The sequence below is a fragment of the Miniopterus schreibersii genome (genome assembly GCF_964146895.1).
Source record: "Miniopterus schreibersii genome assembly, chromosome: 6".
In the NCBI taxonomy this organism is placed as follows: Eukaryota; Metazoa; Chordata; class Mammalia; order Chiroptera; family Miniopteridae; genus Miniopterus; species Miniopterus schreibersii.
The window spans coordinates 82,488,516-82,503,883 of record NC_138107.1 but is presented as its reverse complement, the minus strand read 5'-3'; the positions used below and the strand labels follow the sequence as shown (position 1 = coordinate 82,503,883).

Sequence of the window (15,368 nt, the reverse complement as noted above, 5' to 3'; positions counted from 1 at the left end):
CATTTGTTTTCAAGAGGGAGCGAAAGGGTGGTATGAGTGGTTTCTAAAGATTTGCTTAATTAAAGCTGGTTTGATTCCTCACTTAAATAAAACAAGTGTTTAAAGATCAAAGCTGCCTCACTTAGCAATAGGCACTGGAGAATAAATGTTTCACTAGTCTGTTCAGCTCCAACTCCTTGGCTGTATTCTTTTACAAAGCTAAGTGGGGCACAAATATTTACCATGGACACCACTGGCAAGCCCTTATGCAGAAACCATAGGCCGCCATCTAGTCGATCCCCTCAGGTCTACAGAATGACTTCCATTTCTGTAGATCAGTTTTGCCAGGAGAGCATAAAGTCATGGCCCACAGTATCTCCAAACACGTGTTCAAGAGCAGAGTTGCCCCTGCTGTAGCTGTGTGGTAGGGGCTCACTGCAGAAATTCAGACATTGCTATATGACAGGAAAAGCCGTCACTGCACAAAGCACATGAGGAATTTAGCAATGCCACTTAAAACACTTTTATCCTATTACTTATAAAACAACTTCCTTAATCCTTACTTGCATATAAAATTCTCCCTAAACTTTTGCTTTATTGTAAGATATTCCAATAGACTCCCTTAGAGTGCTTCAGGAATATTCCACAGGCAATTTTCACTGTGGATTTCAAACGTCAGCAGCATGAGATATTGGAAAAGGCCCTGGGTTATTTTTTGTTTGTGAAATGGTATCTAATGGCTTCAAATATACAAGACAAGACAGAGTGAAAAAAATACTTAATTTCGTAACTTTGTTTTTTTCATCTAAAAGACTAGCATAAATGCATTTTTTTCTTCTAAGCAGCAATGAACTTAATTTATGAACTTTTTCTCAATAAAAAACAACAACAAATGGAAAGTCTAACATTGAATTAAGGAGTCTTCAGAATTAGCAGGTACCCAGTGACAGATTTATAGGGGCCAATGAACTCATAACTATATTTTAGGTCTAGGAAACATCTGCTCAGAGAAAGTGGTTTATGGTTTCTATATCAAATAGAAAAAAAAAAAAGTATCATATTGATCTGAGACCTTGGCAGTTTTGTGTGTGTGTGTTTTTTAATCAGAGTTAAAAATCCTATTTTTAACCCGAGTTAAAAAGCAGAGTAATGCAAATCCTAATCTAGTGGGCTTGTTTACTTCAGTGATTATGTGCTACTAAAATCAAGTGGGTAGGGAAATTGTCAAGCAAGGAAATGACAAAGGTAAAAAAGAATCAGAGTTTCCAATAGAAAATCTCTAAGTATATGCTAGAAATATAACATTCAGTTAATCTATGAAAGAGAATTTTTCTCCATGTGAGTCTACAGATTACTTGGGCTTCTTCAACCACTTTGACCCATTAATTGAAAACAGTGGAATCCAATCCCTGGAAATACTCAGAATTAGACATGTCACAGATAGTAATACAGATATGGAAAAATTTTGCACACACATGCAACAACCTTGGTAATAAACTCATCTTGTTTTTATTTTTTAACCCCAGTCTTTCAGGCTTATTCTAAATAATTACACAAAACAAGGAATTGGCTGTTATCCAATCAATTTGGACTGTGGACACTGACCAAATTGTTTGACATTTTACCCTCACCTCTTCTATTTTCAGCCATGTTTTCTCCCTCCATGGTGACTTTCTGGTTATGTATTATCTGGTTTTGGCAGTCTCTACTACCCATTTTAGATAATTGCTCAACTCTCCACTTGGCTTCTTGTTGGGTAGACTTGACCTAAGAGAATGCATGAAGAAAGAGCCAGCATTTCCTTTGATCTCTTGGGACTCAGGATTCCATTATATAATCTGCCATAAATCCTACCAGCAGAGATTGACATCAACTTCCAAACTTGCTGTAATATGGCAACTCCTAGCTGATTCATTATGGATTCTGACATTTTTTAATTAACATGAACTTAATACTTCAGTTTTTCCGTGACAAGACATTTTTTAGTTGCCTTCTTGATATTTTTAAGGGTTGCCTTGATTAATTTTTTTTTCTTCTGCAATCTAAGCTTTATAGGCCAAATGTTCTAACTGGCTATATGCCTTTAAGGTTTAAGCTCACAGATGTTTCCTTGTGGCCACAGCAAATAGCACTCCTCTGAGAAGAAGTCTGATAAATAAATCTGGCAATAAATTTAGAACTGAAGGGTTGGATAAAGAAGTCAAGTGCAGCCCTCGTTAGCTACGCTTTTATAAATCTACAAACTTATCTAATGTCCTCGGTTATCAAATATTGGTGGTAGTGGATTCTAGAAATACCATCCACAAATCAAAGCCTCAAACAATCTGAAAACTTCCCTCTATTTAGCAGCATAAACCCCTTTCCCCATCAAACAATCTATTACCATGACTGCTAACAAAGAGAAAATTGGCACATTTAAATTTCGCTCATATTCCAAGTGCTGAGGGGGGAGTAAAATGGACAGAATCCAGGTGCTGTGAAGGAAGTAAAGCAAGGGCCCTGCAGAGTCTAAACATGAGTAATCTGTGAACTGCTCTGAGTGATCATTACTCAACTACATTAATATTGTTTGTGCAACACGAATGCCACAGTAAGCAGGAGATCTTTGCTTTCTGGTTTTCCTTTCCTAGAAAACATTTTTCTATGAATCTTTTTCTTCACAAACTAGATCTGAAGTCACTCGATTTGTGAAGCCTAATTGATCTGGAGGAATCAGCCAGCAAATCCACATGAGCAAGGTTCTTCATGCTGAATATTAGGATGTCACTCTCTCCCTGTGCTTCTGCTTAGAATATAAAGCCAGGCATTGTCTGCCATGAAACATTCTCAGAAGTAGAGTGTCAACATTTGAGATGTATTGTAACTGAAATTAAATTGCTTAGTGTACTTGGCCTTTCCCCTAACCCTTGCCCCCAATAAGTCTTCGCCTTTTCTTTTTTAACTGCCCTTACCTTTTATTTCTCCTTGGAAGAGAAGGAAAAAGGGGGAAAGAGAAAGTATAATGTGACTTCTTCCCTCTATCCTCAAATCACTGGACTTGGTGATTCCCTTAAGCATAAAGCACATAAATCAATAGAATGATTGCATGTCTTTCTTTTATTCACAGAATAGATACCTATGGGTTTGATTGTGTTTATATCAATTCTCAACTCACTATTCTAAAAGCAAGAACTATAGAATCATATAATGGTATAGCCACAGGGACCATAGAGCTTCCTAGTCCAATGCTTTCATTCACTTGGTGCAGTCAGATGTGTTCAAACAAAGCCAGAGGCCCTAATTTCAAAATATATATTAAGCTACAGTAATCAAAACAGTATGGTACTGACATAAAGGCAGATATACAAATCAATAGAACAGATTGGAGAGTCCTAAATAAATCCACACACATACAGCCAATTAATCTTCAACAATGGTGTTGGGAAAACTAGATATCCACATGTAAAAGAATGGCATTGGACGCTGTCTTACACAGTACACAAAAATAAACTCAAAATGGATTAGACTTAAATGTAAGATCTGAAACTGTAAAACTCCTAGAAGAAAACATAGAAGTAAAGCTTCATGACATTGGGCTTGGCAATTATTTCATGGATATGACAACAAAAGCACAAGCAGCAAAAACAAAATAAAGGAGTGGGACTACATCAAACTAAAAAGAGTCTGCACAGCAAAGGAAACAATAAACAGAGTGAAAAGACAACCTATGGAATGGAAGAAAATATTTGCAAACCATATATCTAATAAGGGGTTAATCTCCAAACTACACAAGGTACTGATACAACTCAATAACAGAAAAACTAATAATCCAATTTAAAAATGGCCAAAGGGTTTGAATAGGCATTTCTCCAAAGAAGACATACATAGGACCAACAGGTACATCAGAAAATGCTCATCATCACTAATGATCAGAAAAATGCAAATCAAAACCACAATGAGATATCACTCTCACTTATCTAGACTGCTATTATCAAAAACACAAAAGATAAGTGTTGGTGAAGATGTGGGGAAATTGGAACCCTGGCACACTCTCCAGGAGAATGCAAAATGGTGCAGCTGCCATGGAAAAGAGTACAGAGTTTCTTCAAAACAGTAAAAATAAACTACCAGATGATCCAGCAATCTTACTTCTGGGCTTTCACCCAAAAGAACTGAAACCAGGATCTGGAATAGACAGCACTCCCATGTTCATTTCAGCACTATTCAAAAAAGTTTGTTTTATGTGAAAACAACCTAAATGCCCATCAACATGAATGAATTTTAAAATGTAGTATATGTATACAATGGAATAGTATTCAGCCTTGAAAAGAAGTAAATTGTGCAATACGAGACAACATGGATGGTCCTAGAGGGTGTTATGCTAAGTGAAATAAATTGGTCACAGAAACACAAGTACTGCATGATTCCACTTAAGTGAGGTATCTAAAATAGTCAAATTCATAAACTCAAAGACTGGCATGGTAGTTACCAGGGTCTGGGGAGGTGGGAAAATGGAAGTTATTAATCAAAAGGTATAAAGTTTAGCTAAGTAAGCTGAATAAGCTCTAGAGGTCTACTGTACAACATGGTACATGTAGTCAACAAAAGCGTATTGTACATTTAAAGTTTGTTAAGAGGTTAGATCTCATTAAGTGGTCTTATCACAATAAATTTTTTAAAAAGACTTGTTCGGTATCCAATATAAAGTACCTATTTATTTTTAAATTAAATTTATTAAAAGATTGAAAAAGACACAAAGAAATGGAAAGATGTCCCATGTTCATGGATTGGAAGAATCAGCATAGTTAATATGGACATATTACCCAAAGCAATGCAGATTTCATGCAATTCCCATCAAGTTCCCAGGGGCATTTTCAAGAAATAGAACAAAGAAATCATTATACACACACACACACACACACACACACACATATAACCACAAAAGAGCCCAAATAACCAAAGAAATCCTGAGAAAAAGAATCAAAACCGGAGGTACCACACTCCCCGACTTCAAATTATACTTCAAAATGACAATAATCGAAACAGCATGGTATTTGCAGAAAATAAAGTACATATTTAATCATTATAAACAAATTATAATTTTAGTCTAATCTAATAGAAATATGAACTATTTTCCTCTGAATCTGTATCTTTTCCAAATAAAATATTTTTCTAGAAAAATACTTCTAAGTTAATAGCCTTTTACACATATATAAAGTATGTTACTTTTCAAAGTTTTATCACTTAGTCTTCATTGTATCACTAGCAGAATCTTTGATGGGAGTTTGGTAGTTATTACACCCAATTTACAGATGAGAAAACAGAGCGCTGAGCATGGGTAGTGGTTTACTAAGGTTACTCAGCACATCAGTAGCAGAGGAATAGCTTTTGACTCCCAACCTACTTCTTTCTCCACTAGTCACTTTTGAAACAAAATCTTCTTTACAATCATAAGCAATCGTTTCAAAGAGCAAGCTCTAAATAATTTTTTAAATTGTATTAGACCTCTCTTGAACTAGTCTAACTGCCTCCAAATTGATGTGTTCACTCTTCACCTAAAAACTTCAATCCACACAGTATTTTTCTAAGGTTAAGTTTTTATTTCATTCCATCTCTACTCCAGAATCTTTAAGACCTACACTAGCAAGTCCACGACTATGACATTGACTCCATTCCTGAATTATCTCATGCCACCTTCCTGCACGCCTTTCACCTATGTTCCTCCGAGGCTGGCTAGTGATTCCCCAAAACTTTTTCCCCATGCCTTTACTATGGTCTTCCCTGTCCTTATACCTTCCTGTATAAACATTACCCATCTTTAAGGTCATGGGCAAGTAGTGACACCATCCCCAATCATCTCCTCCATTTCTACTAAACCCGAACCCCTCCCCCACCTCCCCCTTAACCAGAAATAAGTTCCCCTCTTTGTGCTTCCACACCATGGCGCTCATCACTCCCAAAGCACTCGTCACATTCCACTCCACCTTATTGTATTATGTAATATTATGGTCTACAGTACATATCATGGGCATTATGTAATAATGTGATGTCATATTGATGCTGTTGTAATAACCTGGTTATTATTGAATTGGAAAGGAGTACAGGGGAGATCAGATATGCCATTTATATGCCATCAGGCATGTCATTTATACAGCTTTGCCAAAAAGCCACATTTAACACTCTCCAAGTATGTTCCCCTGGCTGATCAATGGGGGAAGGGACTGGACAAAGGCAGTTTAGATGCACGTCCAGTAAGGTCTGAGTGACGTGGGAAGGTGCTTGCTGGTCAGTCACACCTGGGAGTGAGTCAGTGGCCAGAATGGGTGTGGCCAATGTAAGTTCAAGAAACCTGAATATTTAAACTTCCAAACAAAGGAGGTTCCCTTTCTCTCTCTCACCGCACTGGGCCCTCTTGGGAATCCCGTTGCAGGGGACTGCGCTCCCCTGCGCCCACGTGGCTCACGGCCATGTGGGACTCCCACCATGGACTAACGGACTTTAATTAGCTTGGATGCTCAACTGGATCCTGCTGCAACATGGAAGGGAAGCTCTGGACACTGGCCTTGCTTTTGGCTCTACTGGAGCTCCAGCAGCACCTTTTCCAGGACTGGCTTAAGGGGCAGGGGACACTGGAACCCAAGAAGTGTAATTCTACACACATAAATCCCCCTTCCACATCTCATTCTCTCGTGGGGGCTTCAGAAAATTCTTATTTCAGCGGTACCCCAAGAACCTCGATCACACGAGTGACAAAGGAGTTTGATTCTCTGGTAACAATATAATGTGCCTTACTGACCATAAGTGATAGTGAATGCCCTGAGAGAGAAGAGCAGGTTGGGCTCTACTGAACCCAACACAATTATGTCCCAAACCCCTGCATGTCCCAGCACCTCCCAGGGCATGGGAGTGGCAGGCTGAACAAACCCCTCTCTGCACCTCAGGCATTCTCAGTCTGGCTGGGAGCAGAGACTCTGGGACAGATCTTAATAACTCTCAGTCTGGCTGGGAGCAGAGGCTCTGGGACAGATCTTAATAAACCACAGCCGGACCCTTGTAAATATTACTCATTCCATAAACATAATCAGGGAAAGAGTTTAACAGTGTGTGTCAAGTTGAACTATATTGGATTCTGACTAATTCTAATCTCTAAATATCCTTCAGTAAAACTCAGTGCAAGGAGGATTTTCAAACTTCCATATAAAAAAAAATTTATATCTGTATTTGTCACACAGTTTTAAAGTGAAATATATTAAAATTGATTGTATCTATGATGTGATCATCTTTAATTAAATTCCTTTCTGTATTTGGTTTAAGAAAATGAATCCTGACAAATAATTGGCTACAAAAATGAAAGTACAAAAAAAAACAAATGTTTTCTGTGAGAAAAACTTGAAATTTCTTATGGGTTTCTTAGTGCCTTTATTGAAATTCAGAAAGGACATACCCCAATGAGGCTATGTCTATGAACAACAGAAGGAGGAGAGGTCTCCAAAATGCAGATTACCTACTTGCAAAGGGGCTCTGCGGGCACCTTCTGAACCAGCCTAGGGGAAGAGATGTATGCAGAGAGCTCAGCTGCTGGCCAAATGGATAAGAGAACAGTGAGAACATGAGAGGAAAAAGAAATGCCAAAACCGCAGCGGCCTTCCATGGTCACGGCGAAGGGCAGGAACCTCGCACAGGAGCCATGATCACAGGGACTGAGCAAGTCTTACACTTTCCTCTCCCCCAGGATTATTTTGCTGTGGCCTCCCCTCCCCCTGTAATTGGTAGTGCCCAAAAGGCTGCAAGAAAGGGGACCTGGAAGACGGTGCCCCATTTGTATCCGTTTTCAGCAGGAAACGCCAATGAACTGAGAGTTGCAGCTATAAATAGGAGGGTGACGCCAGATTAGGCCCTTGAAGGCTGGGGTTGAAGAAATGAAGCTCGGGCTGTGCAGCCGATAAGAGTCACTATGGTTTTTACAACCGAAGGCTAGAGGGGCTCCTGGCCACTTGACCTCTCAGCGAAGTCAGGGAGCCCCTGAAGAGTGCAGGGTGGCCCAGGGAGAGGATTCGTCAGAGAGGACAGCAGCAGGCTCTTTGAGTGTACCCACGGCCACCCCTCCAAAGCCCTGCTCAACCCCCGCCATCCGCACAGCCAAGCTCTGCCACGCGGCCCGGACGCCTAGACTCTTGGCCCACACTGTCACCAGTGCACAGACTCTCGGTCCCTTAGAGCATAATCAGCCAGCCTGGCTGGTTTGGCTCAGCAGTTAGAGCGTAGGCCAGCACACCAGAGGGTCGAGGGTTCGATTCCAGGTCAACGGCAGTACCTGGGCTGCAGGTTCGATCCCTGGCCCGTCAGGGTAGGTGCAGAAGGCAATCAATGTGTCTCTCACATCTATGTTTCTTTCTCTCTCTCTTTCCCCCCCTCCTTCCCTTCCACTCTAAGCCGCCTCATACCCACTTCATAGCACCATACCTGGGCTGCTCTCAGTCACTTGGTGACAAGATTTTACATGTAACTAAGTAATGATTTATACCTTCCATATAAAACCTGGCATTTTAATAAACTGAACTTTTTACAAAGCTCTTTTACAGACTTTATTTAATTTAATCTTCATCAATAGCTAACAAACTTCTGTAAGTCAGGTGTCATCATTCCCCTTTTTTTTTTTTTAAATATATCTTTATTGATTTCAGAGAGAGGAAAGAAGAGGGAGCGAGAGATAGAAACATCAATGATGAGAGAGTCATTGATTGGCCGCGGCCCACAACCCGGGCATGTGCCCTGACCGGGAATCGAACCCTGATCGCCTGGATCCTAGGTCAATGCTTAACCACTGAGCCACGCCCGGCAGGGCGATCATTCCCCTTTTACAGATGAAGCTACCGAGGTTTAGAGAGGGTACAGTATTATTTCTGATTGGCCTTAGATGCTCAGCTTGCTGCTCTAAGACAAGGATCATAGTGATCAAAAACTTTAGAGATTAAGGTTGTATCAAGTAATAGCTGAGGGTGTGGGCTTTCGAAATAGCTAAGCTTATCTTCGAGTCTTAGGACTGTCACTTATAAAGTGGTCTAACGTTGGACACATTACCTAACTCTGCTAAGCCTTACTTTCTTCATGTGTAAAACTGGAATCATTATATTGTTTCCCATGTAAGATCATCGTCAGAGTTAACTGCCATAATGCCCACAAACAGCACTGCACAAAGTACGAGCTCCCTAAACATTAAGTGCTAATTTAATTGTTATTGCTACCATCTCAGGTGCACTAAATAATTGTTACAGAGACAGTGAGAGAGGCTATCCCAGGCCTTTGGCTTCAAGTTGAATGAAAAGTGAGAGCACAACTCTACACATGCAGAGACTCACATCTTGCCCAAGAACCAAGTAAAAGGCTTCTTTTGTTTTTTTAACCCTCACTCAAGGATATGTTTATTGATTTTAGAGAGAGAGGAAGGGCAAGAGAGAGAAACATCGATGTGAGAGAGAAATATCTCCATCAGTTGCCTCCTGTAGGCGCCCCACCCGGGGATCGAACCGTCAACCTAGGCATGTGCCCTGACCGGGAATCAAACCCGCAACCCTTTTGGTTCATGAAACTGTGCTCAACCAACTGAGCCACCCGGGCAGGGCGAAATGCTTCTTTTGATGTCAAAACAATTTTGTTGTGTGTTTTTTGCATCTCTTCACATCACAAAGGAATGTGACTGTCCTTGTGGTCATAAAGGAGAGGAATAGTGCAGAGAAGGGTGTTGAAGGTTCTTATGCTGTTTCTTCCAACACTTCATGCTCATTTCAAAAGCAGCAGCATGGCGACAAGTAGCTTGCTCGGCTGCATAGATTTATTGCCCTTTTTGATTCGGATCAAGTTCCCAGTTATTGTCAGTTGGACACAAACTCCTAGCAGCCACATTGCTGACCATTAGCAGCTACTGTGCTAACCGTGAGTTCTGGTCATTTACTCAAACAACATTTACCATCAGGCACTGTACTAGGCTTGAAATAAAAATGAGTTTCTGACACTTGACAACTGCGAGTACTTTCATGAGTGGTTCAATCGTATTTACTCCATACAATTATATCCGCAGTTACTCATAATACCCCTACTTTGCAGATGAGGAACTAGAGGCCAGAGGTAAAATTGTGCAGCCAGACAGCGGAGGGAGCTATGAACTCAGCCGTCTCATGTGGATTTGAATTAAACAACCTAATGTCTAAGTCCTCACCAAAGAGTTTCTGCTCTAGAGGACCTGAACAGAAGCGCAAGCTTTCTAACAAAACATTTTAGGAGTGAAGAGATAGTACAAGCCCTAATAAAGATAAGTGGGCAGGACCACATTTCAACCAACATCAATGAAATACATGCCATGGATATTTTACAAACAATGTGGACAGACAGTCTACCCAGAGCTGGGTCACCGTCATTCTTGCCTGTTTTCTTTGTAGACTGTCTACAACCGTGACGCAGAGCTATTCTCTGTCCAAAGCAAACTGAAGCCCAACCACTGGGCCCAGAGCCCCAGCAGTTGTTCTGATCAACTGGGCTGAAAGAAACGGACAAATCCTCAGAGAGCCCACAGATAGCAATACAAATTGCTCAGCAGGCCCCAGTGTGCATATTTCTATTGTACAGAGGTCTAGAGTGAGTGTGGGGGGGAAGGCAGGCTGTACCTACCTCTAAATCCAAAACTGAATAAAAGATATAGAGTTCATTGAAATGACAGATAATTATTGAACTTTGTTCTTACTGCAAGTTTAAGACACATGATCTCTCCCCCTTTCCTTGGCTGGCCCAAGCAATAAAACAAAACAAGTATCTCCAAGGGTCTAAGAAAAATACCCTGTGAGTAAATATAACCTTTATATTCATAGTCAAAATTTTGCTTTTTTCTCCTACATGTCCCATCTCTGATATTGACATTATTGTTGTTCCTAATTTCTTTGAAAATCTAACAACCTCTACAATACTGTGTCTAACCTCTGGGGTATTATAGCCACGCATGCCTAGGCCTAGTGGGCAGTCTTCATGAGATAATAATAAAATTGGAACAAACATTTGCGTTTGAGAAATAGGAAGGAATTTTATGGGATAGCAACAAACTCTGGACCCTCGATCTCAGAAGTTCCCATCCAATTTCATTTTTTATATGTACCCATACACACACACATGTATATATATACACGCATATGTGACATATATATATAAACATATTCAAAACCAGGTGATTTTCCCAGCAGCCCCATACTCGGAGTTGCTCCGCGAGCCTATTAGATCTGGCCCATAAAAGCAATAGAAATCTGGCACCTCTGAACAGGAATCAGAGCCGTGACTCAAGTCCCGATAAAGCCCAACCCTTACATCAAGTTAAAAAAGAGAAATCACATTGGCTTCACGGGCATGTCCGAGAGAACAAGAAACAGTGTCCCTCGTGACAAAGCCTGAAACCTCCAACCTAAGGCATATTTCCTGGAGCCCGGGGCACGCCTCTGACCAAAGTGAAAGTATCCTGCCCTGCCTCCGGGGGCTGCCACATCGCCCGGCCGTCTGCGGGGGAGGCACTCGTGCGCACCGTCCGGCCGCAGGGAGCTCGGGGCTTTTCCACAGAGGGGCAAACTGAGGCAGCAGGACCGGAAAGAACTCGCCCGAAGCGCCAGGGCACGGGCGGGCGTCTGCCTCGCCTCTGTATTGCTAGATTGCGCAGCTTTTCAGCAACCTCCACTGCCTTCGGGGAACAAATAACGGCTCGTTCAGGTTGCTTACTTCAAACCCACATCAAACACGGCACCAGAGATCAAGAAAGCAGGTAGTGCGTTCAGGCCAGCCCGCCAACAGCCCAGTTAATAACTTTTCAAGTTCTGACACATCCCAGCACCCCGCGGCCCACCGCTAGGGTCGGCCCCAGCAAGGACGCCGCCTGCGGCAGGCGGGCAGCCAGCCGGGCTGTCGCTGCTGCGCTGCCACCAGGGCAGTCACGCTGCCCTCGGAATCGGCTGAGCTCTGCTCCGAAAGTGAATGGCCACCGCGCCGGGTTTCGCTTCAGCCTCTTAAAGTCACAGCTACACTTGTCAGCAGCCTTGCAAAATATCCCTGGAGCCTTCCGAGCAGAAGGGACATCTTTTCACAGGGGAGGGAAGCTCTAAAGTTACCTCGCGCCTGTAAGTGGGAGCCCAGAGAGCAAAACAGGAAAGAAGAACCGGAAAGAGAAGAAACAGGAGTACCTACTTGAGAGGAATGCCACTCAGAGGCTGTCTTCTTATGCAATGGCATGGGCGAGGGAGAGAGATTAACCTTTCGAGCCCGTTAGGGAGCTTCTGAGCATGGAGCCTGCATTTTCAGTTTTGGTGGAACCGGCTCTGAGGCAGAAGACAGGAGGCTGTTATGACCATGAAATTAGGAAATGCAGTAACTCAAAACTAAAGAACTAGCACCACCATTTGACTAGGAATGGAAAAGTCTCCCGGACAGAATAGAGGAGGGGGTGGCCTGCCTGCGTCCGCACCAGGCCCGGTTCGGAGTTTCCCAGCGCTTGGGTCAGTTTCGCAGGGCTGAGTAATCTGTTTCATCGGCCTGAATTTTTTTTCTGTAATCCAGCTGATTTTCTCTTTACTGCTAATAAAGCTTGAAGTCTAGACAGGCATGTGGAGCTGGAAAAACAAATAAAGCATTCATTCAGGACGTAAATTTTGCTAATCCAAACTTAGCTACGGCTAAGAGCAAGAGAGAGGACGAGTCCTCCGGCGAGCGGGGAGCGCTTCCCGAACGTTCTTGTTCAGCCATTGACCGAGCAGCCCGCTCCGGGTTGCTTGTCACTGATTAATCAGGTTCTTGGCTGCAGTAACCTGCAGAGGCTTCGTGTCCCTCTGACTGAAGCCTTTCCTTCTGTCACATGCCTTTCCATAAACTGCCTGGCATTTCCTGCAGCCAGGCATTGAAGGGTTGGGGCGGGGGGTTGGTTTTGTTTACCCTGAGATAAACATTCGGAAGTAAAAAATGGGCTAAAAAGGAAAATTGGATCTTCTTAAAATAATATTGAAAGTTTAATACCTTATAAAGTCTGCTGTGGTTTAGGTAGCGTGTATTATAAAGGGCTTTTTAAAACCATGATTTTTCTGCTCTGTAAATCTTAAGAAAGGCCGGTGTTCTGGAAGTGAGGATGGAAGAGAAGGTGAAGGGCTGGAGCCCGGCTGGCTGGGTTTCCTAGAATTCTCCGAGCGAAGGTTTGCATCTGGAGGGCAACAGGTGAATCTCAGAATCGGCTTAGAAGAGAGGAAAAAATTATCATCATCAGTGCTTTAAAACATTTTGAAAGAAAGGATCTTAACTGTCTTCAATCTTCTCCATACTTGTGAGCTACCCATAAAATAACTTGAATATGCTCATTTGTCTGAGGTTAACTTCCACAGAACACACAGAGCAGGACACATTTTAGTTAACAGGTAAAGTATTCCATTCAATTTAAGAAACATGAAACAGGATTCACTTACAGAAAGAACAATCACATGTACTAGTGCTTGGGGGGAGGGGGGCATTAGATTTTTAATAGTTTTATTATGGTTTCTGGCAAAAGGTAAATGCCCCGATAAAATGTTTTGAACAGCTTAAACGTGTTGAAAGCAAAATAGTTTCTTCTAAATTAATGAAACCCTTCAATTATTTTATTTGCCAAAATGAGTGAACTATGCTTTTCAAACAGCATTTAGCTTCCTGTTAAAATCAGTTATACACATCAATACAGAGGAAAAATTACTTAGAGCAACAGGTCTCAAAACAGGACACTCAATAGATTCTGAACTGAAGATTATAGATTATTCTTTTTGTTAGAAAATATAACTGTATAAAATAGAAATTAGGTCAATTATCCTTAAAAGACCATCAGTGACATCTATTTCCATTCCAACATGTGCTTTCTCAAGTGGGAGAGAATAAAGATAATAACAAATATCTTCAGGGTACATCCTAGATGTCAGATTCTATTCTAGGTACCTTCATAACAACCCAACGAGGCAAGTACTGTCGGAAACGCATTTTACAAATGAGGAAACCATGGGAACCAACATTCAGTATCTATACCAACGTCTCACAGCTGGAGTCAGCCGGACTCAGGTGGTCAACTCAAGCACCCAAGATTTTAACACTCCACTGCAGAATCACGACCAGCACAACAGAACATACGTTTATGGGAACACATATGTTTACATACGTCTTCATGGGAAGAAAAAATGGAGAGGTTATCAGCGAATGGGTCAGAACAGTTTCTACAGATTGATACCTAATTATTTATGAATCATCTTAACATTTATCATTCTAATGAAATCACTAAAAATTAAAGCGTCTACTTGGACTAACATTGTTTTTAAATATTCTGTGCTTTCTTATAGAAAAAAAATCTCCTTTGAGGAAAACTTTCTAATTAAATTACATTCACCATTATTAGATAAACTGGAAAAAAAATAAGAAAAGGCCAATTTAAGGAAAGCTGTACAATACTGTTCTAGAGATCTTTCCAGGTTCCAGCCTTTTTTTAATACCTCCTGTCATTCCAGAAGGGACCACTATCAGTCTGGACTCCACAGCAAAGTAAAGCAGAAAATTGGTGCAATCTGTCTGGGTCATTCAGGCAAAATCCTGCTGTGATCTGGGTGATGCAGGTGAAAATAAAACCCAGGTTTTTGCTTTGGAGTGTGTGTTTTTTGTCTAATGCCCTGGCTCATAGAGGAGTTTGGGACTCAATTACATAGTTAATGGCAGAGATTCTTCACTTGTCCTTATCAGAAAAGATGTGGAATGGAAGTTGGAAATGGAAACTGAGTACTGCGCTAACCACTATCCAGACGCTATCACACTATAGAAGCTGCTCTGAGCTTCTGGTTTCCCACGAAAGCAATCGAAATTGAAACTCCGCTAGCTTTGAGAGTCCAGTCAGTACCTGAGCACCCACTCACTCATGTTTCTAAGGGAAATTGCCCTGCCCTAGGTCTATTGCCTAGACAACCAAGTCACATCCACAGGACCAAGATAGGCCAGTGATCAAGGACATGACCTAATGTGAACAGATAAACTTAACCAATCACATCCAAGCTCTTGGGAGTGTAAAATTTGGGAGTCTAGACAGAGCTAGTGAGACACAGAGGCAGGAAGGAAGTTTTGGGTAGAGTGGGGATCACAGTAAGCAAAGGCCCTTAGCAAATGAAATTATGCAGGAACAAAGAACCAGTGAGCCAAGATGCACAAATATGGGGCCCTGGGCCCATGAACAGCACATGGCAGGGTCTGGCTACAGCTGCCTTGGTCACTGGTGGGGTTGTGGATATTACACAAATTCTTCCATAACTCTTATGACCAGGTATTTAAAAGAGCTCCTGTTTCTTGCCATCAAAAAAGCATAACTAAAATACTCATCTCTGATCACAGGTACTAGT

The 15,368-nt window shown here is 41.6% G+C and overlaps 1 protein-coding gene across 1 annotated transcript in view; it reads right to left on the bottom strand.

Moving 5' to 3' along the window:
- Window positions 1-12,309, bottom strand: part of ESR1 (estrogen receptor 1) — a 269,720-nt gene extending 257,411 nt beyond the window's left edge. The window contains exon 1 of the mRNA XM_081140673.1: window positions 12,168-12,309. The gene's annotated coding sequence lies outside the window, so the exon portion shown is untranslated. The remainder of the gene's footprint in view (window positions 1-12,167) is intronic.
- Window positions 12,310-15,368: the final 3,059 nt, after the last annotated feature.